The 27,989-nt window shown below is 46.0% G+C and overlaps 1 long non-coding RNA gene across 1 annotated transcript; it reads right to left on the bottom strand.

Moving 5' to 3' along the window:
• Positions 1-205: 205 nt before the first annotated feature.
• LOC311442018 lies at positions 206-27,677 on the bottom strand. Its single transcript, XR_014696410.1, has 2 exons — positions 27,636-27,677; positions 206-3,507 (listed from the first exon to the last, which is right to left on the bottom strand). It is a non-coding gene; the product is annotated as an uncharacterized lncRNA (long non-coding RNA).
• Positions 27,678-27,989: the final 312 nt, after the last annotated feature.

The raw sequence follows: 27,989 nt of genomic DNA, 5'->3' as shown, positions 1-27,989 counted from the left end.
AGAGCAGAAAAATCAGCTGAATGGGTTTTTTTTTGGAAGGGAATTTTAATTCCTTTCTGTACTCCTTGTCCAGACAAGGCTCCCAAAGGATAGAGGACAACCCAAATGAACCAGCCTGCAAAGCATCCTTATTAGATTAGATGGCACTTACTATCCAGGCCACAGCCCCAAGGACTGGGAATTACATGAGTTTTCCATCTCTTCCTTTCCGTTGTAATCAATGGACAAAAAAATAAAATGCTAATGGGGAAGAAGGTTAAGTCCCTTGAGGCAAACCCTCGTCCTGTAGCACTTGGTCACCTTTGGTTGTTTGTAGCAGCTCAGGCATTTATTTGCCTGGCCCTGTTCCCCTCCCTGGCAGAGGAGTGGTGTCATCTTTTAGAAAGTAAAACCCAAGTGAGTAAATCTCTATCTCAAATGTTCATCTCCCACAAATCAGCATTACTCTCCTGTCCATACCGGGTCCCCTTGCTTCAGTTTTCAGGCAGTCAGAGCTCTGCTGCCTCTCACAATAGGCAAGGTAGCTGTTTTTAATCACCAGAACAGAGATTTGCCACTCGCATATCTCCCACCACCAGTTTACTGTGTAATTGCATAATTATTTAGCGATGTCAAAAGTGCATCTAGATTACAGGAGACGAAGCTGTGAGTGTCTTTGAAGAGATGCTTAGGAAGGGCTTGCTATGATACAGATACACCTGCAGGCATGGAGAAGAGGAGATGGGGAAGCTTTTCTTTCAGACTGGGTCTCCAGAGGCTCTTTAGCCAAGAAAATGCAGTGGCATTATTAAAAATGATAATTGTGTCATGCAAAATGAAATGGCAGGTGGCAGGCAGACTTTGGGATGGAACAGGGGAGATGCGTATTGTTTTCCTGCAGCTTATGGTTATTACAGCAAGGCGAGCAGGGATTGATCCAAGAGTTAGCTGGCATCTTCTCACTGACTTCAGGGGAAGCTGGATCAGGCCTCAAAAAGTCAGGAGGAAGCTGAGTTCACTCCACTGGGGCTACTCCTGGTTTACACTAATGTGCAGGAGATCAGCCTGAGATCTGCTGCCTGAAAGTGCCTAGGCTTGCCTGTCTGTATGGTCCTTCTGGACCCAGAAAGCCAAACCTCTGCAGCAGTACTCCTCTGCCCGTGTTTGAGGGGAGAGGAAATATCCCTGGATTTGCATCTTTGCATGGTGCCTGATGAGATATTCTCTTGACAGAAGCTGGGAAGATTAGAGGTTGCAAACCTGACCTATAGACTAGAAAGCAAAGCTGTGGCTTGCTCTTTCTGGCCCCAGAATGGCAAAGCATTTTGGTATAATGGGGGAAGAGGCTTGCATGAGTAGGGGGATATGAAGAACTGCTGGGGAGGGAGATAATGAGAAATGCACAGCACAAAACCTAACCCACCTGTGGGTTCATCATGACACCCAGGTAGGACTGAGGGACCAGCCTGAGGAAGGCACACGGAGGGAAGAAGGACCATTCCTCACCTTCTGCTCCCACCTTTACCCCACTCTCCTTCAGTGCTACCACCCAACTGACCACCGGACACACCACTCCTTGCCCAGTACCTTCCCAGCTCCCTGCACCTCCCCGGGCTCTGTTTTATTCCTAGGGTGAGACAGGCAGGGCTGCAGCAGTGTGAACCAGAGCGGCTAAACTGCTTTTAAAAGCCACTTAATAAAGCTAAGCAGAAAATCTAAAATGAGTTAAAGAAACCTAATGTGAATCTCAATTTTTAAAATTCATAACATTTATCAGTGTCTGCGCCAGTCTGTGTTACAGAAGTAAACATCGACTCCCATTGACTCTGCTGGCACCGCTGACAGCAGGATCAGTCCCTCTCTCTGCCGCTGGTGCTGCTGTCTCCGGGCGTGTTAGATGGATGTCTGTGCTACCTCAGCCAGGATCTTGTCTCTTGTAAGGGGCAAAGATCCTCAGTAGTCTAAAGGAGCAGGACAGAGGCACGTCCCAGTGCTCTGGGAGAGAGCATTTGCTGGAGCTCTTTTACATGCTGTTCATCTCTGACATTCCCTGCAAGCCGCACAAGTCCTGAAGCTGCCAGAAGGGGAGGGATAATCACCTCTGTGCTCGAGTCCTTCCTCCAAAGCAAAACGTTTCTAAAATTGGCAGCACTAAGGTGCCAATTGCATTCGAGACGTGTTTTGAAATGCTGGTGAGGGTCAGAGAAATGACTCTGGAAATGGCATCTTGTTATTGCACATGCTTGGTTTGTAGGCAAATTCCTCCCTGAGTCATATCTGCTGGGCTGGCTGACAAAAATAAACCAGCCCTGAGCGGTCAGTGGGCCAGTGCCTGCCAAGAGCCTGTGCTTGCAGGGCTGTCTCTTCTCTTGGCCCCAGACACCCAGCTGCATCTCTCGGGCTCCTGCACCCATGGAAGGCTCAGAGGCTTCACTCAGTCCATGCTGCTCAACTGGGAGAGCCCCACGGCAGCTACCAGGAGATCTGCAGCTGCAGACATGGGGTCTGGTGGCTCAATGCACCACCAGCCGTGATGCTGTGGGTGCCGCAAGGTGGCACGTGAGGGAGTCCCATCAGCAGAGGACAAGGGTGGGTTGGGAAATGACCAAGTGTGGGAAGGAAAGGGCTGTTGAGAAGATCCCCCTTCCAGCCTGGTGACTTATTCCTGGGGATGTAAACAACGGTGACCCTCTCAGCCTCGGGGAAGGACCTCTGTGGCTTGCCACTGATCACTGCCCTAAAAATGCTCTGCTGAACTTTTGTTTTCTGAGCCCTTTTCCACAGTAACATCCATCAGGTTGCTGTCTTTTCATTCCTTCCTTTTCTTACGAAGTCTTCGCTCCAATTCGCTCCTCCAGATGAGACCAAAAGCTGCTAGCATTTATCACTGTCACCGAAGTATCCCTTTCTTCTGTTTGCTGACACTTCACCCACCGATCCCAATTACTGGCTGTCTTTCCTTCCATTCATACAAATTCCCCATGCAACTTTGGATCATCAATTTCCAGCAAATGGGCTCTTTGCAAGTGCCGGGCTCTGCCTCATCCCCCTGGCTGAGTGGTTGCCTCTGGCATGCACCATCCCTACTGCTTCCAGGCCAGATGAATGAAACTTTGTCAGGAGATCAGTGAAGGAACAAGAAAGGGCTCGTTTCCCTTCCCACATTCCTCCTGAATTCACAGAAATTGAGTGAATAGCACCAGAAGGGGCACTGCACAAGTCCCAGACCCAGCACAGTTAAGCACAGGCAGTATGTGCAGAGCGCACTTAGGGACTCCCAAATTGCTGAAGGAGGTGGGGGAACCTTGAGAAGGAATGCAAGACACACATTTCTGTGACCAGGCATACAGATCTCATCCGTGGGCTGAAAAAAACCTTCAGTGCAAGCCTTAATTCGAACGCTTTTTCATCCTCTTGGAGCCCAGGGTGGTTCTTCCCCTCACCAGCCTGCTGCTGCCTGGCTCTGCTGGTGTCTGCAATGTGCTGCTGCCTCCTGTCTCAGCATGGGCCGTAGCAGGGCATGTTCATCTAAGTGTGGAAATCACACAAATACCTTCCACACAGCCCTTTGAACTTTTCAGTGCCTCCACATGTCACTTCTCTGCACCCTCAGCTTACAGGACTGTTCAAAGGTGAGGAGGGAGAAATTTGGCTAGGATCCCCTTGTTAAAACCCTGACAGTAGGCACATTAGGATGCTGCTAATAATCCTTCAGCTTCTTAGCATATGATAACTGCCTCCTAAAATATTAATCAAATCATAACATGTGATCCTAAAAATAGGCTTTCCGATTCCACTCTGCTCTCTCCTTAAGGTTTCTTGGGTGGTTTAGAGTTGTTGTGGCTTAACCTTTTCTGGCATTTCACTGATTGTAACAACTGCTTTTCCAGAGAACTGCAAAACCTGATGCCCTTTCCCAGCATATACACACATACACACATCTACCTATAATCACCATTCTGCTTTCCCATTTTTTGGTGCAAGGACCTCTCCACCAGTATGAAATAAATTAATCCACCCAAGAAGATCAGAGGAATTTATTCTAACATATGGTGCTGCATAATCCCGACCTCTTTTCAACATGTCTCACCACTTTGCCTTTCTCAACACCTTCAGGACGAGGTGCACGTAGACAGATTTTGGGGAAGCTGAGCAGTACTCATGCCCCTCACAGGTCTGCAAGAACTCTGACTTCATTCCTCCTTCCACTGCTGCAATGCTAATGGATGAAGTTCTATAAATATTTGATTGACCTGTCACTGCCATGCTGCTCTCATTTATCACTTGCTCAAGTCGGATCTGAATTACTTTGGAATATTTTGTGCCATCTTTACAGAGTGTTCAGTTCTTCCTCTGCCCCCCCCCCCCCCCCCTTTTCTTTGCATGCAGAACAGCCCAGGAAGGAGCATCCCCCCAAAACAGCAAGGGATGGAGCTGAGCACCTGGGTCAGTGGGGCAGAGAAACTGAATTGAAAGAGCTGCAAAAATAAACTGGATGGGGCAGGGCGATGTAGGAAGAACCCACCCGAGCCTCAGTGTGAGGGAGTGCATACCACAGCATATGAGATCAACAGCCCCTTCCTGCAATTTCCATAGTGCTGAGTCCCAAAAGAGGGTTACAGATTTACAAGGAATTCAGGTAATTTGCTCGTCATGGTACCCATAGGAAGTGAGTAATTCTCCCATGCTCACCGCTCTAATCAGAGTCTGGGTATTTTACTAGCAAGGGCTCTGGAATATATTAGGAGATATAGTCCATACAATCAAATTCTATTCTGTTCATTTTCACTCCTGTCTTCTCTAGATTTTTACATTTGGGATGAAATCAGCAAATTTTAGGGCTTGCAGAGATTGAAACGACTGTGTTTAGTGATGCAGCCCCTGAGCATGCAGAGAGCAACGCTGCTTTGCTCACAGTAATGAGTACCCCTGGGGAGCTTGCAGCCCCCAGTGCATGGGGCTTCCCAAAGCCCTTCACCCCGTGGTACACCTGCCCACCCCACTCTGCCCCTCACTGCAAACCTCCCCCAGCTGCCCACATCCACACCAGCACCATCACGGTCAGCCCATCCCTGCTGCCTTCCCTAAGGAGTTGCCTTCCCCATGGGTGCCACCTGGCCTTTCACTATGGACCCATCCTGCAAAGTCCCAGGGCTGAACCAGCTCCGGGAGCTGCTCTCGGTGTAGGTGGCAAACAAATCCCATGGGCTGGGCTGCCTCCACACAAATAAATCCTCTCAGCCCTCGAAAAACAAAAGCCTGACACATTGAACTACTTCTATCATTAGAACGACCCCTCTCATTAGCTCTCCCCCTCTGCCTCCTCCCTTCCTCGTGTCAGCAATATGCCGATCCATCCTGCTTATACCAGCTCCTACCTATACTCCAATTACTTTTTCATCTCCCCCACTGGCTGTTTTCAATACTATTATCTGCTGCATTTGCTGGATCTGGCTCTCAAGCGTTTGACTGATGCCTGATTCCTGTAACCAGAACATGTCTGTTGATTGGACTGTCAATGGATTTCTTGGCAGAAAGGGCATTGGGCCTTGCAAATGTGAAACTGTATTTCAATCTCATTTAGGAGGAAAGAGAAAGGAGAAAGAAAAATATCCTAAAGCCACGTTTTTCCTTGCTCTCTTTGAACAAGTGCTTTAAGTAAACAAGCATTTTACCTTTTTTTAATAAGGTCATTTGTGACATCACTTTCTTATCAGAAAAGGAACATTTTGTCTTGTGTATTTTCAACACTGGAATGCCCATCTTGATTTTTTTCAGTGGAAAGCTTCTACTGACTCTTCTCTGGGGAGGCAAAGGAAGTGGGGAGGGAGATGTACATCCATCCCTGTCTTCTGGCTGCCTGCAGTGACACCTCGCTGTAACAAGAGCGCACCAAACCATCTCCTGGCCAGCCCTCTGCATGCCTGCTTGCAGCCAGAGCCTCTCTGGAAGAATGCACCTTTGACTTTCCTAAATAACAATGCAATTACCTTCAAAAGCTGGCAGCCAAAGTACGTGCTGAGAAATGGCTACCATTAAGAAGAAATTATCCTCTCTCAGGGAACGGCCAATTTGTTAACACGTGAAGGAGGAGAAAGAGCCCAGCTCCAGACCATGTGGGCGTGAGGATGGCAGTGGGAGAGCAGCTGCTTCCAGCCAGCCTGCATCCAGGGCTGGGGGAGCCTCCTGGGGTTTGAGGGATAAGCCCTGGATGACTTGGATTGAGTGTATTTTGCTCTTGTCCTTTACAGGTGCAAGTCAACAGGTGCACACCATGCAATCCTCTCCACATGTGGGGCAGGTGTCCCATGGAATCACGCCTTACGTGGAGGCTTTTCATGAGGAATCACCAAAAAATCCCATTGCTGCAGACCTGACCTCAAACACACCCAGCCTTGTCACCTCCCTCAGACTAAAAGAAGGTGCCAGAATTACTGGCATCACCTGATTTACAAAAGCTCCTGAGGTCTGAGGCTGGGTTTGCAAAGCAAAGTCAAAAGCAGGGGGAAGACAATTTTTGAGACAGGAAGGACTGAGGCATAAATAAATTATTTGAGGTTGGCTTCCATTGGTCTGTACCTTTAGGGCTGAGACAGGTGAGCTCTCACACACAAAATACGTTTTCCCACTGACTTATCAAGGGCTCTTCAATGCAGGAAGCCAAGATAACTGTGATCTATGCAGAAAGATTCAGATTCTGTTTAACATTAGAGGCAATCTTTGATATTGCACCAAGCTACAGGGAGCACCGTGTGACATTTTCATATCTCAATGCAACCCTAAGAAGCCCACCAGGGAGTTATCTGGGAATACAGCTGAAATCACTGGTGCTGACAGGACTACGTCTGAAAACATTAGCATGTTCAAACTCAGAGGCTTGCTTAAGACCTTTCTGGAAGACAAAAACAACTCAGTGACTTGGAAACAGATCTAGTGGGCTCATAGTGCTAAATAAACAGCAGTAGAATCAGGAAACTTTGAAGATGACAAGATTTTCTAGGTCATGTTGTCTTTTTCTTCCCCCTTGGCTAATACGGAGTGTTTTGTACAGTGTAGCCTTGAGACCTCCTTCCAAACCAGCCCTAAATGTTACAAAGCAATGCAGTTTGACAACTGCTTAGCGGACACGTACAGGCATTGGCTTTGTAGGTGCTGAAGCTGCTGGTGTATAGCTGTTAATCTGAGCAACTATGTTTTGAATATTTATTACTTTTTTAAGAGGAATGAGCCTGGGGAAAAAAAAAAAAAAAGAAAAAAGAAAGAAAAAGAGTCTGGAAGCAGATTGTGCAGAAAACCCCTCCATGAAAAAGGACAGATAACTGCTTTCCTCCCTCTGAACAGCCCTGGCCACATTGCTGCCATCCTGCTTTCCTTCCCATGCTCTCATGGTTATGGTAAGACAACATAGCTGTGGAAGAGGGCACGGACATTGTGCCCCATCAGTGTTTCCTGGGAAAAAGAAAATGGTAAAATGCTGGTAGAACAGGCAAAACAGGACTTTGCAGCCTAAAATTCCGAGCAGGGGAAAGCCTGCTGTGGGAGATGGGGAAATGAATGTGCTGCAAATGCATGGTGGTGGGATCTCTGGAGAGTCAAGGCCACTTCTTGTGGAGAGAATGAAACCTCTCTCTTCTCTCTCCAGATTCTTCCAGGAGAGATACTATACAGTCACAGACAGCTGCAGTGAGAAAAAGGTAGATACAACAGAAAATGTTGATGTAGAGTAGCATCTATCAGCTCCTCCATTAAATGGTGGTCTTGAAGGATGGGCCAGCATGGAGAAAGCTCAGAGAGGGCAGTGTGAGCACATCTGTCAGGAGGCAGTCTGCTCCTGCAGAGGTACACTGGCCATGAGAGATGGTCTTTCAGCTCAAAATCCCATTCTGGGGAGGTGAAGGAGGCTCAGGAGAGGTTTCCTGGCTGGGAGACTGCAGAAGGCAAGACATAGCTTCTCCTGAAGTGATTTGCAGAAAGTCAGATGCTATAACTATTTCAGCCCTAGTACGGGCTCCTGCATTTTACAGATGTTTATGTCCAAAGCCAGAACCTCGTTTCTCACAGCCACAGCCCAAGCACTCCAGCTGCAGACAAGCCCAGGGGAGCATCAGCTCCTGCTGCAGTGCTGACCGTGGGCACCACTTCCCCGTGCAGCCGACATCCTCCTCCTCCACACAACCTGGCTGAAGCACAATTAGGGGAAGGCTGACAGAGGAGGGAGAATGAATACCACAGCAGCCTGAAAAGCAGCAGCATCAGCAGGCCAAGAGGAGGTTATTCCCCTGATACATCCCCTCCCCGTCGTGCCAGCAGCCTCTTTAGCTTCACACAGAGGTGGTGAGGATTCATTAGTTAATGTTTGTGAAGCGCTGTATAGATGGAGAGAGCTATGTAAGTGCTAAGTATTATTATTATTACAGAGAGTCGCTGTTAAGGCAATGGATATGCTCTTAAGTGTCATTTCATATTTAATTAACGTACAATAATTGTCTTCCTAAACCTGGAGGTAAATCTTTATTCCTGACACTTCCTTTAAAGAGACATCGCGGCGGAGCTGCTGCTAATGGGCCTCCTCCCTGGCACGGGAGGAGTGGGATGAGCTGGGAGCAGGTAGGAGAGCTGCTGGGGAAGGGAAGACAGTGAGAGCCTTTTGTCTTCTCCCCCATATCCCTATGTATGCATGCCATGGCCCCACAGTGAGTGTGGGCTGTGCTAATTGAGCTGCCCTAAGGGGTTTGCTCTGCCAGCCCCAGGGCAGGCTGGTGATGCCCTAGGGCGAAGGGCAGAGATCCCAAAAGCTGCAGCAGGACCTGGCAGAGGGCAGGAGCCTGCAGTCCTGTGGCTGCACCACACGCTGCTTCCAAGTAACTAAACACAGCTGCAGCTGTGCACCTTGCCACTGTGGGTAGAATTAAAGAAATGAAAAAAAAGGAGGCTGAAGAAACATGAAAGCTCAGTACTGGGAATTTCCCTGCTATTTTTCAGGAACGTCTTTGCCAAGAAATGGTATTCTCAGAGCTAGGCTACGTATCTTTTACCGACAGAGGGAAGCAAGGAGAAATCAGCTGTGGGACCATCTGCTCCTCTAGCAAACGGGAAGGGGAAGCCACCTCTCCCACCTCCCAGTGATGTTTGCATTTCCAAGAGAGCCCAGAGAAGTAAAAAAAGAAGCAGTCCATCATTAACTCAGAAATAACCCGCCTACAGAAGCCACAGAAGGATGCCTGGGCCCTTCATGCCTGTCTTTCCTACCCAAATGTGTGTTTTCTCTCCTCTTTGTTGACAAATCAGTGCCCTCTATGGGCCCTCAGCTGGCATCTCTCTGAGGAGCCCAAATCACGGGTTTCCTCGGGCTACTCCCAGGGAGTGAGATGCTCATTGGGACCCTGAGCTGATCCCTCCATCCCTGCCACCCCTTCCTGAAAGCAGCCCCTAGCTCACATTGCTCTCCCCATGCTCCTGCACACACGTGCCCTTCCTGCCCCAAAACCAGCCCCACCCTGGTCTCCTGGATGTTCCTCATCAGCACTAAGCACTCTGAAGGTCACAGGCAATAAGGCTCCTGACACAGCCAAGGACCAGGCTTTGGCCTTGCTGTTGCCCTCCACCATTCCCCCCTGGGACCCTCAAAGTGACGGGGCCTGGCAGCTCACTCCTCACCTCCCCCTTTCTTCCACCGCTCTCATTTATTTCAATTTGTTATGCTTTCCTCCCTGGCTCTCAGCATCAGCTGGGAAAGGGGAGAGGAGGAGGGGAGGAGAGAGGAGGGATGGCTTCATGGTGAAGAGGCAGGGAAACCCTTGCACGACTGTGGGTGAGGGTCTGCAGGCAGGTGGGGATGTGAAAGGGAGGTGGGATGCACTACTGGCAGCTGAACAGCCCAGCGGGAGATGCAGAGGCAAGTGAACATGGCACTGATGGCAAGATTTAAAAAAGTAAACCTGGCTGTGGGGTCAGACTGGGGGTCACAGGAAAATCAGCCAATATTTTAGGCTGATTTCGGGTGTAACCTCCCGCAGATCAGAACATAACGGGGTCAGTGAATTGGCAAAGTGCTGTCAGGACCTTCCGATGCACTTGTAGCATCTTGGACTGCTCCAGCTGACTATTTCAGTGCCAGTCCCCTGGATCCAGGGCAATGCACACTCAGAGAAAGGTGGCAATGAGGCAGGGGAAGGTCTGGGGCAATTTGCAGGATGAATGGCACATCTCTGAAAATCATCCCCACTGCAGACACCTTGTGTTCTTGTGATTCATGGCTAAACAGGGGACACCACTGCAACAGCACAGCTTGACCTCTGCTCCCCATGAGTTTTGCCCTTCTCGCTGGGCCCACAAATAGCTTCACTTGCCAGGAATGCCCTTCGCTCACTGCAGCCACCCTAGCAGGCAGGATCTGCACTCATCACCTCTTGCTCCCCTTCCTTTGACTGTGCTGTCACACACTGCCATGCAGGAGCTCTTGCACCAGTCTCTGAGGCAGTCCAGGCTTCACATAATCCAGGTGTTTTACAGAGTAGTCCAACTCTTTGGTCCCCCAGACATCCAAAACAAGGTACTGGTCCTGCCGTTTCAGACCCTGTAATTCCCACACATGGCTCATGATACCTGCAGAAGTCCCTTCCCTGAGGAACCAGACCGATGTGCTATGTTACTACTACCCCAGAACCTGTTTTCATGGCCCCTTGTTCTGTATCTGTTGTCAGAAGATCCTTGGGGTTTGCAGAGTCTGGTCTCTTTTATTCTTTATAAATCCCTCCACAATGCTTATAAGGAACTTCCCAGTCAAGCCAACTCCTTGTGGATTTTGTTTATTCTTTGTACTTATTCAAGTCATAAACTAGAAGGGAGGAGCAGAGAAGATGCATTTGATGAAGGACAGAGCTAAAAAGAGGACACTTCAAGTTAGCATATAAAATCAAAACCTCAAACCATTAAAAAGTCACAGCAAACAGGTGACAAACAACGTATATACTTAGTGCCAACATGATCTCTTATCTGACATGCTGAATTATAGCATGCATTTTTAATCCATCTTTGGGGCAGAGATTCAACCAGCCTCCCTCTCTAGAAATACAATCACATGCATTTTGGATACTGTTATTCTTTGGTATTATCAATACCCTCCTTTCCCCAAGAGCTTTCTTCAACAGCCATCACTCTGCTTTGCAGCCTGTCCAACAGCAAACTGGAGCATTAATAAAGAACAAGAGGAGAAAGAAAGCAAAAAGGAAAACTTCATGCTCACATCAAAACAAAACTTAAGAGCAGGGGATGGAAGATAATGTCACTGCCAGTTCAAAAGCTAGATACAAAAACATAATTAAGGTGCCTGTATTTCAGCACATCGTCCAGAAAGTGTACTGGCATCTGAAAGTACATAAATACTCAGAGTAATCTAGCATTTTCAGGATGTAAGTGTGTTTCTACCTGTTAAAGGGAAAGGCAAGAGAGAATCCAGTTGCTATGGAAATCAGGCCATCTCCATGGGAATTCAGAAAGTGGAGTATCCTCTTGGCCAGTAAATCAGACACTGAGCAGCCATCTCTGGACCACAGCGCTGAGCGACTCTGAGCTGCTTGCAAGGCACATCATTTCCGCAGCACCACTGCCCTATCTCGATATCAACAAAATTGGTGAAAAGCTGGGTTCTTTCTGGAGTTAAGAATTTGTTTTGTGGTGCATTCCTGTGAAGGCATCTCTTTGCTTTAGCTGCAGTTGTTGGGATATAGATTTATGTGGCTTGGAAAAAAAGAAACAGGTTTGCACCTCAGCAAATGTTTGTTTTTGTTTTTTTTTCCACATTTGTTGCTGTGGAGTAAGAAAGGGTCAGGTACATAGGGAGTAGAAGGAAACAAAGGGCACATTAAAGAACACAAAAACAAGGAGCTAACATACAAGTCAGAGGTTTGCTCCGAGGTTGGGGGCCCCACAGAGGACCCAAGCACAGGTCTCCCAGTCAGCAACCCTGTGTCTGGGGTCACTCTGGTGTCACCTTATGGATGAGACTGAGAAGCTTTGAGATGAGGAATGCCATGGGGTGCTTCGCCGTAGAGCTCTCCTAGGTTTTGTCATTGCATTTAATCACCGGTGGGCATCTGGTCCCTAGAGCCCAGGAGACTGGATATGGCCCAGCTGAAGTGAAAAGCTTTGACATGAGCACCAGCATGCAGACAATTGGCTGATGGAAAACAGATGATGGACTTACAGTGCTGAAATCCTTGCTCTGACTGCTATGCAAACACCGTATATTACAGCTGTAAGTCCTGTATAAGCCAGGAAGATTAAAAAACACCTTGCAGAAAAGAGCTCCAGTCAGATGTGCTTTTGTTCAAGAGAACGTTTATGCAGTGGTACAAATGCACTTAAGTCACTCAGCACTAGTGAAGTTATTGGTGCTTTATTTGAGTATATCTTAGTTGAGTAAGTAAGGCTCACAGGCAGATGTGTGTTGGAGGACATACCTGACATTGATGGTAAAGCATAGGTTTTTCCAGATTCGTTTAGATTTTTACAGCACAGGTTAAGTTGCCCAGCTTAATTTGCAATAATTTAAAATAAGGGTTAAGTGAAGGTCAGAGGCTACTCCACATCAGAGGGAAACCTCTGTAGTACTTGCATGCTTTGACCTTTTCAGTGCTTTCTGATTCCACTGACCAGCTGAGCTCTTTATAGCACTGTTAACCTGTGAGAAATGTGTGGAGTGGTCATCTCCCACAGTAAAGCAGGAAATTCTGAAAGGTTAAAGCAGTTGAGAATATTCCTGGCAAGAAGAGCAGCTACGGAATCCCTGTGTGTGTGAGGAGCTTCCTGCTCTGCAACTTCTGCATTAGAAGTCAAGTCAAGAGGATGTAAAGGAGGGCATTATGAGTCTGTACCTAAGCTCAGACAGCTCTGTTTGGAAATTATCTCAGCAATCAGCTTTGTGGAGAGGGTGTTCAGCTACCAGTAAGGATCCATGCTCTCTCAGAGCTATAAAAAAATAATAATTCCAGCAGTAACACCAAACTAGGGACTGAAGTCTTTCTCAAACTTCATATGTGGAACATGGGGAAATGTGAAGTTTCGATGTAATTGGAGCCAACAGCAATGAGCACTGACTGTATAGGGGATGGGTTCTCTCTCACTTCAGCAGTGCTCAGACAGTAAAATCTCAGTGATCCATGCTCCACCTTTTTAATGCTCCCTCTCTATTTTTTCCCCCTATGTTTATGCTCCAAATTCTGCAGCTCTCTCTTCTGCCTTTAATGGGGTAAAAAAAGTCATAAAACCATGCTGCCAAAGTGAGTAAGGTTTCTGTTCCTCCCAGTATTGCGTCTTCGTGGCAGTGACTGGTCCCATTTTCTTTGAGGAAAGTGCAAAGCATCCCCAATGGAGCAGACCCCTTCCCTCAATTTCCTCCTAATCCCTGGGTACAAGCTAGCTGTCAGGTGCTCATTCAGATTTTGCTGGTGCCACAGATACTCAGACAGGGGAAGATGGGGACAGTTTGTTCTGAGAAACAAGAAGGGCATTATTTTATTGCGATACACTCCAAATATACAGAAAGGGTCAAAAGTCTCAGCTTTTGCCCTAGGACTTCTGACTGCTGCAGGCTAAGCCTCCAACTCTGAGATCCATGTAAGAGAGCAGCAGGAAATAGCACATCGTTAAAAATTCAACTTGTCCAGTACATGGGTCAGGGCTGACAAATTTTTCAGTCTGGAGTTCTCAGAATAAAAAGAAAAAAAAAAAGGGGGTTCTGCCCCCCACCCTACTGAGCATCCCTGCAATGGGTAGCTCCAGCTTCATCCATCCAGATGAAGCACAGGAAGAGCACAAAAATGTCATTTGCCTTTCCAGACCACCTTTCAGCACAGCAGGGAAAAGGCTGGCGTTACACATGCTGATAGTGATAGTACATGATATGTAGTCAGCAGTTTGGTGCAATCAGAGCTTCTGCTGAGCACGTATAAAGCCTGCCCCTTTCCTGTTAATTGAATGTAAGCCCTTTGGTACTTTTCTCTCTTTGATCTCACTTCGAATGAGACGTAAGGCTATTAAGGCAGAGGAACTGGGCGAGTACAATGCTCGCAGTAATCTGTGTCAGGATGAAGGGATGTTACGCAAGAGACTAGGAATGAGATGGAGCATGATTTTTTTTTTTTTTGCACATTTTCTGATATAATCCCAAAGGGCGCTTTTTAATATTCACCGGATAGCAACTACAAAGCAGTAACACTGATGGACACAAGGTGAAAGAAATCATGCAACAAACACGTGTAAAAAACCTTGTTTGCGCCAAAACAGCCCTGCATCTCTATGGGAAAGGCTACCTGCTTGCGGGGGATATAAATGACTCTTTGAAGCAAATGCATGTCACTGCATTCAGCATGCAGCATTACTGCGGGAGTTAAATATGATGAAACATGGTGCTATAGAGAATTGTTAATCATATTGAAACCAAAATGAGAAAAAATGCAAAAAAAAAAAAAAAAGGTTAGAAGATAATTACTTCAATTCATTTGGTACCTGGAGCAATTACTGTTTGGAATAGGGATGACTTGTAGGTGAAATAGTTAGGTCTGCAACAGAAACTACAGACACAATGTTAATAGTTAAAATGTCAGTGTTAAGCATCATTAAAGGAAAAACCCAGCTCCCTAACCAGGTTCAATGTTTTCTTCCACACTTACCACAGTGAACACTTATGTAACATGCTACATATTTCAAAGCAAGCTATGAAATTAGTTAGTAAGTGCACATAACGCCTCTTTGAAGAGCTACACCTTTCAGATGGTGTTAGACATATTGTAACATCGCATTTTTCAGATTTAGGGATCTAAAATTATGAAGCCAAAGAATCTGGTTTCAGAACATATAAAAATGCCTATTTCCAATCTGAAAGGACTTTCAAGCTGGTTATTATTTCATCATTAATGTTCATTGGGATTATTTTTTTTTTTGAACACCTTTCCTAAAAGCCTGGAAAGAGAAAAAAAAATGAAGAAAATCTGAAGCACTTCAGTGTGTTTTCATTTTCTGGTTAAAAATTAAACAAGAAAAAGTTATGTGGAACAGTTAAAAAGCCCATGTGAATCTTGAAATAATGAAAGAATGAGAGGGCATTTTCAGACAGCTCTGACCAGAGCTGAAGATGTACAGACCAAGAGTGGCAATACATAAGTGCTGCAGATCCTCATGCCGAATAAAAACCTGACCATCTATTTCAGCACCTGCAATCACCTGTCTGATGCCCCCTTTTTTGCTCGTTTGGTGCCCAGGACCTTTCCTCTCCATCTCCTCCTTGTTTGCAAGGAGCAGCCGGATGCTCTCCGGTCCCACTGCTGCTCTGTTCCCATCCACTGAACTGATCTAGGCCACATGGCAGTGATTTTTACACAGGAAAACATGTTCCTGCAGTTCTTTTGGCAGGACTGGGCTCTGACACAAGGCAGCAAACTCTCGCTGTTCTCTACCCCTCTCATTTTGCAGCTATTTGATGCAACTTCTCCCCCCGGCTGCCTCTGAAGGGGCTGAGGCTGAGCCATCACACCTGAGAGCTCTGCCCCAGAGCTGTTGAAAACTGTTTGGCCCCATTGCAAAACCCTTCACCCAAGCCAGGAGCATCCACAGAGACCACCAGCGTGTTTTGTTTCACAGGGCTCTCCCACCCACAGCAAGTGATCCCCTCTGTGCTGATGCTCAGCAAAAGCCACCTACACGCTGTAAGTCCCCAGCCTCCCTTTAGGGGACAGAGATTGCCGATGGCTGGTTTGATTGTCTGTTTTCAAAATATAATCACATGTGTATAATAAAAATAGCATCATGCTGACTTGCTTCCCGTGAAAACAAGTTCCAGTGCTAGGAAACTAAACATAATTTTAAACGTTATCATCCGACTAATCATGTTTTACCTCTGTTGCTATTCCATTTCAGTCCATATAATTTATCTGGTATGAACCTGGGTCAGCTTTGCATATGTCCAATCTATTTTATATATACATGTTCACTCTATTTGCACACTCAGATGGGAGACATATGCCTCTTCTCATTTGGGCAGGCCATAGTGTTATTAAAATGGAAATGCACAGGCTTTGGGATCCAACTGCAACATATGTTTAAAAATGAAAGATAATTCTTTACTTGTAACTACCAGAAGAACTTGGAGCTTTTGACTCCATGTATAATTACCATGAGACCTTAACAGCTTAATTCACTAGGTAATTACATGGTTATTTTTTGTTCTATAAAAGGTAAAGAGGTAACATTTAATTTACAGGGTGCTGCATAATCCTGTAATTACTTGGTAATTTCCGTGTCGTCACACAATAAAAGCAGGGGCCTTTCCATGGCCCAGATATGACATGATGAAAAGTCAAATTCCACTCAGCACTGTCAAGAAAACTGGGGGATTTCTTTGCCTCCTTGAGATGTGAAATTGAGGGAATGAAAAGTTGAGAAAATGAAAGACGTGGGCCTTTAGAGCAAGGACAGCAGTTTGCAAACAAGAACCCTCCCTCCTGGGTCAGCACCATTTTGCATCCTCCAGCTTTGCAGAACCAGCATCCCCCGGTCCCCTGTGCCTCTCTTTTCTTGCTTCATGCTATTAGTCATGTATTAGGCATATTTTTTCCTCCTAGGAGGTGAAAACTTGTGATATACTTTTTTTGTTTGTTTGTTTGTATCACTGGCTTATTATTATTTGTATTACCCAACAGCTAGTGTGGTTGTTAGAATAATTTCTCCAGGTCTCGTCATAATGGAGCAGCAGTGACTGTGAGATGACGACAATTCCTACCAGAAACAAGCCCTTTTATATTCACTGATGTAACTTTGGCTGAGCTGCCCAAAACTTGCTGCTCTGATGTCCTAACCTGGAAGCACCTGTATTGGTGACATGTCAGGGAGGACATTCCTGACCATGCTAAGTGTGTCCTTACTCCTACCATGCTGCTCGTAGGGCCCTGAGCACAGCAGTCTGTGCTCATTATACTGGCCTTTTCACTTCGTCTACAGATTTAACCACAGCATCTCATCAAATAAGACTTTGTACACATACACACCTGATTTACCCAGAAAAAAAATCAGCCAGAGAGTCTGGTTGCAACTGCTTGTACCCAGGCATCACTCCCCCCTGCAGATTACACTGTGTTCAGACAACACCCTTTAAAACAATAAAATCTAGCCCCTGATGAGTGCTGGGTACCTGTAGTTTCCATCAAAAGGCCACACAGGCACCCCATGCTCACATTCAAATGCAATGTGACATTGGCTCTCAGGCAGAGGCAGCATGAGAAAGTTCCTCTCCCTGAAGTCCCACGGGAGAATTCATCCCGGGCTGAGCCCACAGCCAGGAGCCAGCACACATTTATATAAATAAAAGCAGCACCTGCAGTTCCTAACAATAAAATAAAGAGCCTATTAATCTTCATGTTGCAGGGTATCATCAGCTAGCACCAGGAAATAATCTCCCCCAGCCTGGGACAGCAATGCGCAATTGCCTGGTTACAGCAGCAAGCATCCCTTCCTTTCCCCAGACCGTATTTCCAGTCCCTTTTCCTCTCTGGTCGCTGTCATTGTTTCCATGCTGCCCTCCAAGCCGCAGTGAGATCACACATGCTGGAAGCAGGTACAGCACAGCAGCAAATGGGATTTCTGAGGTTTAGTACAGGGCTGTGATGTATACGCAGCTCTGATTAAAAAATATCTTTATTCTGCCCATATACTGCAGGCATCCACTCCCACTGCTCTTGACATGATAACCCATAAAAGCTGTGGTCTAATGCATTAATAATCCACGAGTAAAGGTCCCAAAGTGCCCATTGACATTATAGCCATTAAGGTGCAGTGTGTCAATAACAATACAGAGCACAAGAGCAGACACGCTGCCTGGGTGTGCGCGAGCACGCATACCCTCTGCTGTTTAATCCTGCACAGTATATTTCTGCTTTGCAACAGCTCCTTTCTGATCTTCAGGGACTAACAGGACAAAAATCCCCTATGACTGCTACCATGTGCATTTAACAAGGAAGAACGAGCGGCTTCAGCACGGGGAGGATGGAGCACAGAGCGACTCCCAGCCTGCCGCCTCTCACACGTACGGTAATTTATTGCGCTGACACTGTCTGACCACAACAACGTTCGTGCACTGTTAATTTCGATGGCATTTTCTGTTAACACAAACAGAGCGGTGCCCTCGTCTGGGATGCCAGCACACCACAGATCTAGGCATCTTCGTCGGAGATGGAGATATTCCATGTAGGCCTATAAAAAGGAAAATTAATTGTGTCTACACACCCACACGCTTTCTTAAAATACCACTAATATTTTACATTTCTCCAGTGGCTTTTATCCTAGAAGTTTAGGAAGCAGTTTGAAACCTAAAGTCTACAGCTACCAGCCCCACTCCCTGCGAAGAGAGCCCTCTCTGCGGTATGACACCTGGCAGCACCTTGGAGCCACCAGCAGCTGGGACAGGACAAGCATGGGTCTGGTCATCTCTTAAACAACGGCTAATGAGCAGCAGGTGATGTAAAAGAAGTGACGTGAAGGACATATTTTGGAAATGAGCAGCTCTGTGCAGCATTTTCTAGGCCCTGCAACGGGACCTTGCCCTGGTGTGCATAAGCACTGTGGGTGGCTGGGCTGCCACACTGCGTTCCAGGTGCTGAGCAGAGCATGCAGAAGCCTTGCTGAGAGCCCCGAGTCCTTAGGGCATCAGGATGCCAGAGTTTATCATTCAGATTGTTGCTACTAGTCCTCCCTCTTGCTTTTTCTTCCCATCTATATACCCTTCTGTGTAGAGTTCTGGTTCACTGACTCCCCCAGTGGGATACAGATATTGCCCCACATGGAGCTATAAGACAGCAACTGGGTGCCTTCTCTTCCTCCCTCCCTTGGAGGGAGCATCCTCAAGTCAAGTACCTCAACCTTCCCCACGGGAATCCCTCAGGAAAAGAGATGAGTGTCTCAGACCATGGACTAGAGGCACCAGGGAAACTTGTAACTGACCCATCTCCAGCCTCAGTGACTCCCCCTGGGATACAGGAGCCCAGGGGAGCTGTCACTTGTACCTTACTGGGTCAGCAACTGCCAGGACATCTTCGGCTGCAGAAGAAGGTTCTCTAGTCCATTCCTTCACTCTGAGCACCACTGCAACAGTGATGGTGCAGAAGGAAGGCACCTCTCACCCCCTCTGAGAATGCACTTGCTTACAAGCCAAAGAAAGAGCAGAAGTGCTTTGGGTCTTGCTGGTCAGCTTCCCCTAACTTACTGCCGAAGCAAAGGGAAAGTAGAGCTGACTTTCTGAAAGGGCCAGAGCAAATTACAGCTCTGCTCTGCCCTGAAGTTGCAAGGAACGAGAAGCACATCATGTTGCTGACCTACAGCAGGAGAGTGACAGTGAAAGAGAGATCTGTTTGGCTGGCCCATGACACTGAATTTAAAAAAGAAAGATTGCTCGGTCCAACCAAGCGAGAAATCTTCTGCATTTTCCCCAGAATATTTTTTCATGACTAGGTTAACCCTACGATTAACCCTAGGGCAGGCATCAGAAGCTCTGCTCACCAGAGAAGGAGGAATATGGAATATTTCTCTCTCTGAGAATCAAATAAGTAAAGGCCAAGTGACAGACATGCTGAAATGAGCAGCCCACTTTCAGATTTAGGGGAATGATTGTGCAACACAGAGAGCCTGAACCAGCCTTCCAGAAGTTGCAGTAAAGTTAAAGGAAAACAACAACAGCCAAAAGTTGGCAGAAAGCTTCCTAGTTCCACCCACACAGGAGGCCAGAAAGAGAAAAGGAGAGGAGAAAGGGCTGGGTTTTGAGGCAGAGGTAGTTTGCCATGTTGGAAGCAGGAGCATACAGGTGCAACTTAAACATCTGGTCCACATCCTGCACTTTCACTACAGACAACGGTATTTTAAGCAGGTTGATACAGATATAATCAAGATTGCAATCTGGCAGCATGCATATTTGCTATATGGAAGGCAGTCAAAATCTCGTTTTGTGCATCAGGGGAATAAACTAACTCCCACAGGTGGAACATCCTCCAAGAAACATTGCTGTTTTGATCGTCACAGGCCACTGCCTGTCGCTTTGGGACTTAGTAAGGTTTTAAGAAAACAGGGATTTTTAAGGTATTCTGCTGCCAGAAAGGCAGGAAAAACAAAAAAAGCTGAAGACTTGTGATTCTCTCTACAGAACTGGAAACACAGATTTCAGCTGGGTCAGCCTCTGGCACAAGGTCTGTGAAACAGAGCCAAAACAAGGAATGGGAAACTGGTCATGCTGTGTGGAAGGAAGCACATACACTGGAAGGGATGCACAGTGTTTGCTTTTGAGTATTTCCAGCCTAGTAATCTAAGGCATGAGTAGCAATGCAATCCAAGACAATACTGAAGAGGTGTTTTATGTCTGTGGCATCCTTTTCGACATCAAGCAAGTTCATTGCGATGCTTGCTGGAACTGACTGATGAGAGCTGGTTTCCCTTTGCGAGGTTTCTTGTTTCACTCCTCACGCAGATGCCGATGTCAGCACGATGCTTGCTTTGAGGTCACACCAGAGGGTAAATCACTCAAGCCTTCTTGTGTTACACATGGGAGGTTTGAGGGAGACGTTGGTCAAAATTCTACAGTGCAGCAATTTTTTTTTTCCCAAATTGTGGTGAAAACCTCATTTGACTCATCCCTTCCACCCCATTTCTGTGAACCAACTTCATCTGAGCCCTGAGTTAATTAACAAGGCACAGCTGGTCTGGCTTGCAGTGCCAATGTGGGTACTTGAAATGCCAGTAATTTCTACAGGAAAAAAAGAAACACTGAATTTTGCTGAACACACACCATTTTTGCCAGCTCACCTGATCCCAACATCACCACGATGATCTTGCTAGAGGAGCTTAGCACATGGACACTCAGCTGGTGACATGACCAAAGGATTTTGGACAACCTGTAGCTATTGAAACACTCCTTAGGGACAAATCTTTACTACTTTAGGTCTGTGGCTGTTTTGGAAGCATTCACCCACAGAGAGGATTCAAGTGGCTTCAGCTACACTCAATTATTTACATGCAAGGGAAAATTCTGTGGTTTTCTACGTATACTTCAAAGCCTAGTAAATATTTCTTCTTCACCTGTTTTAATAGATTGTTCAAAGACTGGGCAAGATCTAAGAGTAGCTGCAACCCCTCTGTCTTAGGAAGCCCAGTGGGTGTGTTGCATATGCATCCCTGACATCAGAAATGCACAGAGAAGAATTAGAGGCAGGACCTTCAGATTCTTTAACCATCACCTTTATGCTCCATCTCCTGATGTGTGTGCTTGGCATAATGAGATTCTTTGATATGAGACCTCATCCCTTCACCTACAGGCACTCAGTTTTGGAAGGAAAATGCAGGTCAATATCCACAAATACTTGTTCAACAGCTATCCTTTCTGAAGCAAAGATGACAATACAATTAACTACAGTAGGAGCATGAATGTGGAATATTGCAGTGTTTGGCGCTAGACTATCCTCCTTAGAGCTATCTAGTTAGAAAGAAGAAAGGAGGTAGCAGTACAGTCAGCCTTCAGCTTTCCCCCATCTCATTTAGACCCTTTCCCATTATTTATTTTCATGTCAATTCTGCTGATTAATTACAAATGATGCAATCAAGACCACTTTCATTTATGTCTGTTCCAATAACAGAGGTCACTGGTCATTTCCCCAGGGGGCCCTGACCTCTGACTGCCCATCCTTATCTCTGAAAGCTTTCTCCCTTCACACAAGTTGATGCACTGCAATCACTCAGCCCTGCAGATCCAACACGTCTTTCCCATCCCTCTCCAGCATAACACTTTGGGGAGTCAGAAAGCACAGCAAGAGGATGCTGAGATGGGAGCAGACCAAACTGGAAGTCCAGTCCCCAGCTTCCAAGGATGCTATTCACAAGGACAGAATAGAGCTCAAATGGCTAACTCCCCCCTACAAAGAGCTGCTAGGCTGCTTAGTACAACTATTTGCTATTCTTTCTGCATGGCACAAGACTGGTCACATGGAAATCTTTTTTCCTCTGTGGCTGCCTGACAGACCTTTTAAAACAGCAGAGTAAACCAAACAATCACACGACCAACAAAGCGGGAAAGAAAATACATTCCAGAATGAATTGAAGAAACTGTTTTCTTCTTTTTAATATTTGTTTGTTTGTGAATACCAAAGGACCCCTTGAAGTCTGGCAAATCAAATTGGTTTGATGGTATTTGTGCTACTGCAGTGACCTGGGGCTCTAGGGGAGGGAAAGGCTAAGTGGTGTGTGATGTACACCCTCTCTCCCTGCCCAGCCCTGGGTACCAGAAGCAGCACAGGACCCTGCCACAAGCAGTGGGAAGCTCCCTCTGCCGGCAGTCTGTCCCGATTTCCCTCCTACCCATGCTGCTGGACATACAACTTTTCTCTCAAAGGCTTTGGTGATAGAGGGGTGCATCCAGAAACCACTGCAATTATGGCCTATCAATCATTTTCATCTGTTGTTGGTGTTTTGTATCAGCAGTTACACTCCTGCAGATACTGACAGGTCTAGCTACAGCTCTGGTTGTGCAAAAATATGCCTATTGCTAAAAATGCTGGTTTAGATGGGTTGGACTGGAGACACTGAGTTGTATGAGTTTACTATAAGACAGAGAGGAGGGTTGTTTGTATATAGGGTGACTTTGCGAAATATGCCCAAGTGCTTAGGAGCACAGAAAAGCAGAGGAAGGAGGCTGACATGCAGGGTGGAGATGGTGATGCAGAAACCCAAACCACAGCTGGTGGCTGAGGCTGTGGCAGCACATAGGCTGGTGGTGCTGCAGAGCTCAGAGACTGAGGCAAACAGGATCAAAGTAATAGGAAGGGAATTTTACAGGCAACAATTTGATTGGATCTGAGCAGGGATTTATTCATGAAGATCTGGAAATCAAAACAAAAGTGAACAGCTTTTTCATTACCCATCTAGCTCCCAGCAGTGACTCATGGCTCTGCAGAACGCAAGTTTTGAGCTCTTTCATCAGCCTCTGTGAATTAATGCGGACTGACAAAGGTCAGTGGCACAAAAAACAGATGGCTTCACACAGTCTGGGAGAGAAGGCGACCTTAAACCTAAGCAGGACTTAATCCTCTGTCTGACGGTGGAAACAATGCATTCAGTGTAACAGCGGTGGAGATCTGGACAGCCTAAACAAGTGCTCTCTGATTCAAAGGATAATCACATCCTGAGACCAGGTCTGGCCATCTCTGGAAAAACAGGGTTTGGCCCTGTGCTTCCCTGGGATTTTGTTGAGTTTACAGAACATGTCTTTGTGGCTCTCAAGCCTGCAAAGGGGCTGGCAAAGAGATACAAGTACAGGACAACCTGAGCTCTTAGCTCATACACCCACTGGATTACTTAACACTCACTTAAAAATTACCAGCCCTTGAGCAAACAACTTGACACTGCTGAATTTGCATAGTCTTGAGCACAGCAAAGTCAGAGCCCTGGTGTAAGGCCAGGTCATGACAACGAATGTCAAGCTCAACAGGCAGTGAGGGGCCTCATTTGGGCAGGCAGCCTCTGGCAGAGCTCGCTGGAACAGGCTGCCAGCCCAGCTGCCTCCCTGCCCAGGATCTGCATTCGTTGCTGCTGCATTCACTTCTGCTGTCAGCGCAGAGGCTGGCGGTAAATTACTGTCTGGGGATGGAGAGCCGCACATTTAGGCAGAAACACCTTGTCCAAATTTCTGCCACGGGGGCTGCATCTTCCATCAGGGGAACAGCGGGCACCTTTGATTGCTGCAGCAGGTTTGCGCAGTAAATACGAGGGTCAGAGCTCCTGTATTTCTCAGCACAGATCTCCACCTCTCTGAGCAATATATACCCTTAAAGTGAATCAAGTGGAGCTATGCACTTTATTTATTGAAAGAAGAGGTGGGGGAAAAAAAAAAAAAAAAGACCGTTGATTTACTTTGAGGAAGAAGGAAAGGGCTGACAACCTTCTGCACAAAGTTGCAAAGCTAAAGCACTCATTTTCCCCTTGCTGTGACAGCATGTATCCTACACCTGCACAGGTATTTTGCAACCTGGAACCTCAACCTCCATCTCCCTCCTCCATCCATTTTACAGCAGTGGGACCACCAGTTCACAGGCTGGACAGTTAAATCACAGTACAAACTGACATGGGCATGCTCCCATGTCCATGGGAAAAGGTATTAGCATCATCCAAGGAGGCTAGAAGGCAATAGGCTTTGAGGAGGAATCCTGATGGGGAAGGAAAATTGTGTCTTATTTGGAAGGATGGAACCGAGCAGATGTGGTCAGTTGATGCAAAAAGCTTAACTTCATGCAATCATCGTCACCACTTCCAACTCCAAACATCAGGGTTTTCTTAGATGAAAAATGATACAGCTCATTTGGTGTCAATAAATCCAGCTCCCGAGTGAAAAAAAAACTTAAATATTTCAGCACTTTGGGACTGACTCATGCTGAGCTTGAAATTCTGAGGTTTGCAACAAAAACTCCAGCTTGAGCTTAATGAAAAGTACACAGACAGGATCCTTATGAGCTCAATTGGCTTCTGTAGCCACTGGGTTGGATTTACAGCATTACCCTAAACTTTCCTTTCCCTGCTACAAAACAAAGTACTCCCCTGGTCTCTCAGAGATAAACTTCAGACAAGCTGGTGTCCCTCAGAGGGCAGCACATCTGGAAGGGAAGGGGATGCCCGGCTCCATGGGCATTTCCCATACATAAGGAGTGCCTCTTCCTATGGAATTTGGAAGTTTTCTCCACCAGCTGACATACTCAAAAGGATGTTCAGCCCTGCCTTCATGGCATCCTGTTCCATTAGTTCCACAGGATAGAGAATGGTGGGGTGAGATACACTTCTGTTTTTCTTTTGCCCAATGATTTTACAAACGGGCTGCTCAGATGTAACAGGGCAAAGCAGGAGGAATAAAGGTCCAGAAGGCAAAAGCAGAGCAGACAGATCAGGTCAAACTGTGTTGAGGTCCCAAGGAGTGCTTGGATCCATTTCACAAATCAGGTTTATAATTTTGTACTCTAGAGATCAGATGTTTCTCTCAGTTACACTAAATTTAACCTTTGACTTCATGGGGATACTTTCAAGCAAAAATTCCTCTTGGCAAAGCTAAACTTTCCTTTCCTGAGTCAGAACATTCTGGATGGGAGAAAGAGGCAGAAGCAGGGATTGTTACCTTAGTCCTGACAGAAAAGAGGTAGCAGGAGTCTGGATGGGGCATCGGGAGGAACTCAGATGGCACTGGAATTAACTGAGATGAAGGAACAGTGGCATGAACAATGATAGGATTTGTAAGACTGCACATTTCCCCTGCATTTCCTCTCATTTTTCCCCTTCCTCCTTGAAGGGTGGAGAAAGAACAAAAGATATAGTGGAAAAAAATAGGCCTTTGCAGCAAGAAAACAAAAAAAAAGGGAGAGAGAATGTGTTGGAGAGCATCTCTTTCCTTCGGGCACTGAAGTGTTCCGACATCAAACCTTCTGTCCTCATTAAGAAGCCCTGTGTCTACCATTGTGACATCTTTATTCACACACCCCAAGACTTCAAAGCCTTCAGGAGATTTCCTTGGTGGATTTAACATAAAAATATCAGGAGATGAAACAGAGCAAAAGGCAGCCCGGTGCATTCTTGTTTTAATTAGACCTTGGGTGGAGGAAAGGGGGGTGAGGAAGGAACAGAGCCATAGAGATGCACATTAAGGTGTGAATGCAAACACATGCATGCAATCTTGATCAGGACTCAACTTTTCTTCTTTCACAAGCTTTTGGCATAGCAAATAGACCCCGAATCTCCTAGCAATGATTTTTTTTTTTTTTTTACCAGCCTCAAAAAACATTCTTCTCAGGAATAAGAAGTGCTGCAGGTGAAATACATGTTTCAGCTCCCTAAACAAAAAGCTTGAAGTGTAACTAATAAGAGGGAAAATTAAGAAAGAACAGAAAAAAAAGGAGGGCACAGAACAGCTATGTATTCACTAGCAATGAAATGTGGATCTAGGAAGAACTGTTCTGTTCCTGTTTTTTTTTTTTTTTTGTTAAGCAAACTTTTCCAGTGAATTTCCAAGCCATTTGTTTGACTTCTGAGTCACTGGAGCTACTTGAAATTTGCAGAGTGAACCACTTGAATGTGTAGGTGATGCAACTTGTTAGGTGGCACCAGCAGGGGTGACAATAACTCCTCATGTTCTGATCTGAACTGGTTTGTAATTTCAAAGTGAATATATATATTTGGCAAATATTTTCTACACTTCTCTGAAATTGTCTTTTTGGTTACCACTCTAACTAGCAAAACTCATTCAACTTGAAAGTTTGTGTGAAGCTGAACCACAAAGAATTGCAGGGGAATTAATTTGCAACACCTTTGAATAAGCCTTTTTCCTCAGTATCTAACTAGGTCTAGGACCAAGTTAGCTGCTTCTTACAGAGAAGTATCAAGTAATTAAAAATTCAATGAAAGAAGAAAGTCCTGCTCTCTCCTGTAGAAGTGCTTTTGCAATATCTCTGGTGAGATCCAAGAGGAACTCCCAGACTCCCTGATATCAGTTTTTCAAATATTATAGCACAAATTTCACAGGACATCTTTAACCGATTAAAAGCAGATTTGCTTCAAGCCCATGGGAACAGGCTGCTGGGGCCAGAATGGTGAGAAAAGGGACAGTGCTCTCTTCCTAGGTTTCCTTAAGCATTTTCTGTGGTTATTCTACTTATGGGAGCATCCACAGAGGTCACAAACCCCACAAGCACTGTGGGTTATCCCCACAGAGGGCACGCAATTTCAGCATTTGAGCAAGATGACTGCCATCTGCAAGATCTAAGCAGCATTTTTAAATAGTCAACAACAACAAGAGAAGTAAAAGCATCCCTGCTCCTGTGTCAGGGCACAATAATCTAGACTCAATTAGAGCATTATTAACTAAGTCATACACCTGGCCCTACTCATTTACAGCTATTCCTGTTGACAATGGCACTGATTAGCAACTACAGCAATGGACTGGGTTGCTCTCTTCAACATCCACTACCCCCCTCCAATTTATGTTTCACAGCAAGCTCTGTTTTGGAAAAGAGGGAAAAGAGAATGAAATCTTTCCAGAAGCAAGAAGAGCATTAGGAAATAGCAGCAACATGGATAACTTGCCCCCCTCACAAAGAAATCCACCCAGGGACAGGGCAATAACTCTCCCAGCAGGCTTGAATTCCACTTAATTACAGAACCAGCTGATAACTAATAGAAATGAAGTGGATCCACATGCCTGCTCTCACTTTGTAGCCTGTGGCTGTGCGCCAGTAAGAAAAGTGGGGGTATTGATTTGATTATCTTGTTTGTCCACCTAGACTTGCTAGTTGCATCTGCTTTTCCCAGTTCAAATGAAGTGTTTTCCACTGATTAATTAATTTTAATTTGTTTTCACTTCGAGTGTTAGATTTGGTTTTTATTGACAAGCAAGTATCCATATTTGTAAGCTGCTACAATTAAGCAGTGTCCCTACGCTGCTAAAAGCTAAAGCTCTTCTACTTGGCTAAAAGTACTTCACATATTGACTGAACCCCCTTCTTTTGCCTGCATAGTTTCTAGAGAAGACCAAACCACATCGTGCAATTACCAGTCTCATCATGAATACACAGAGCCTACAAAAAAAGGAAAAGCCTCACCTTCATCCATGTGCTCCCAGGCCATCTCCACATAACCCTCTGCTACCTGAGAACCCTACTGCCCCTAATGAGCTGCTTTTATAGATGAGGAAGGGAGCAACACCAAGCCCCCTCCCCAGCATCCTGCACCATGAATCCCTAGTTCCTGCAAGCAGAATCTGCCTTGCTCTGTTGCACCCAAAAGCAGCTGTACAGAAAGACAACACGCAGGGGTTAAAGACAGAAAAAGAGGCTTTTTTTTTTTTTTTTTTTTTTTTTTCTTGTTTTGAGAGTGCTAGAGGTTTTACTCCTTTTGAAAAGCCAGACCTTGGATTTATTTCAATTAGTGCCACAAATGCATTCATTTCAGCCTAG

The sequence above is a fragment of the Aythya ferina genome, assembly GCF_964211825.1.
Source record: "Aythya ferina genome assembly, chromosome: 10".
Taxonomy (NCBI): Eukaryota; Metazoa; Chordata; class Aves; order Anseriformes; family Anatidae; genus Aythya; species Aythya ferina.
Note: the sequence above shows the minus strand (reverse complement) of the source record. Positions and strands in the feature narration are given on the sequence as shown.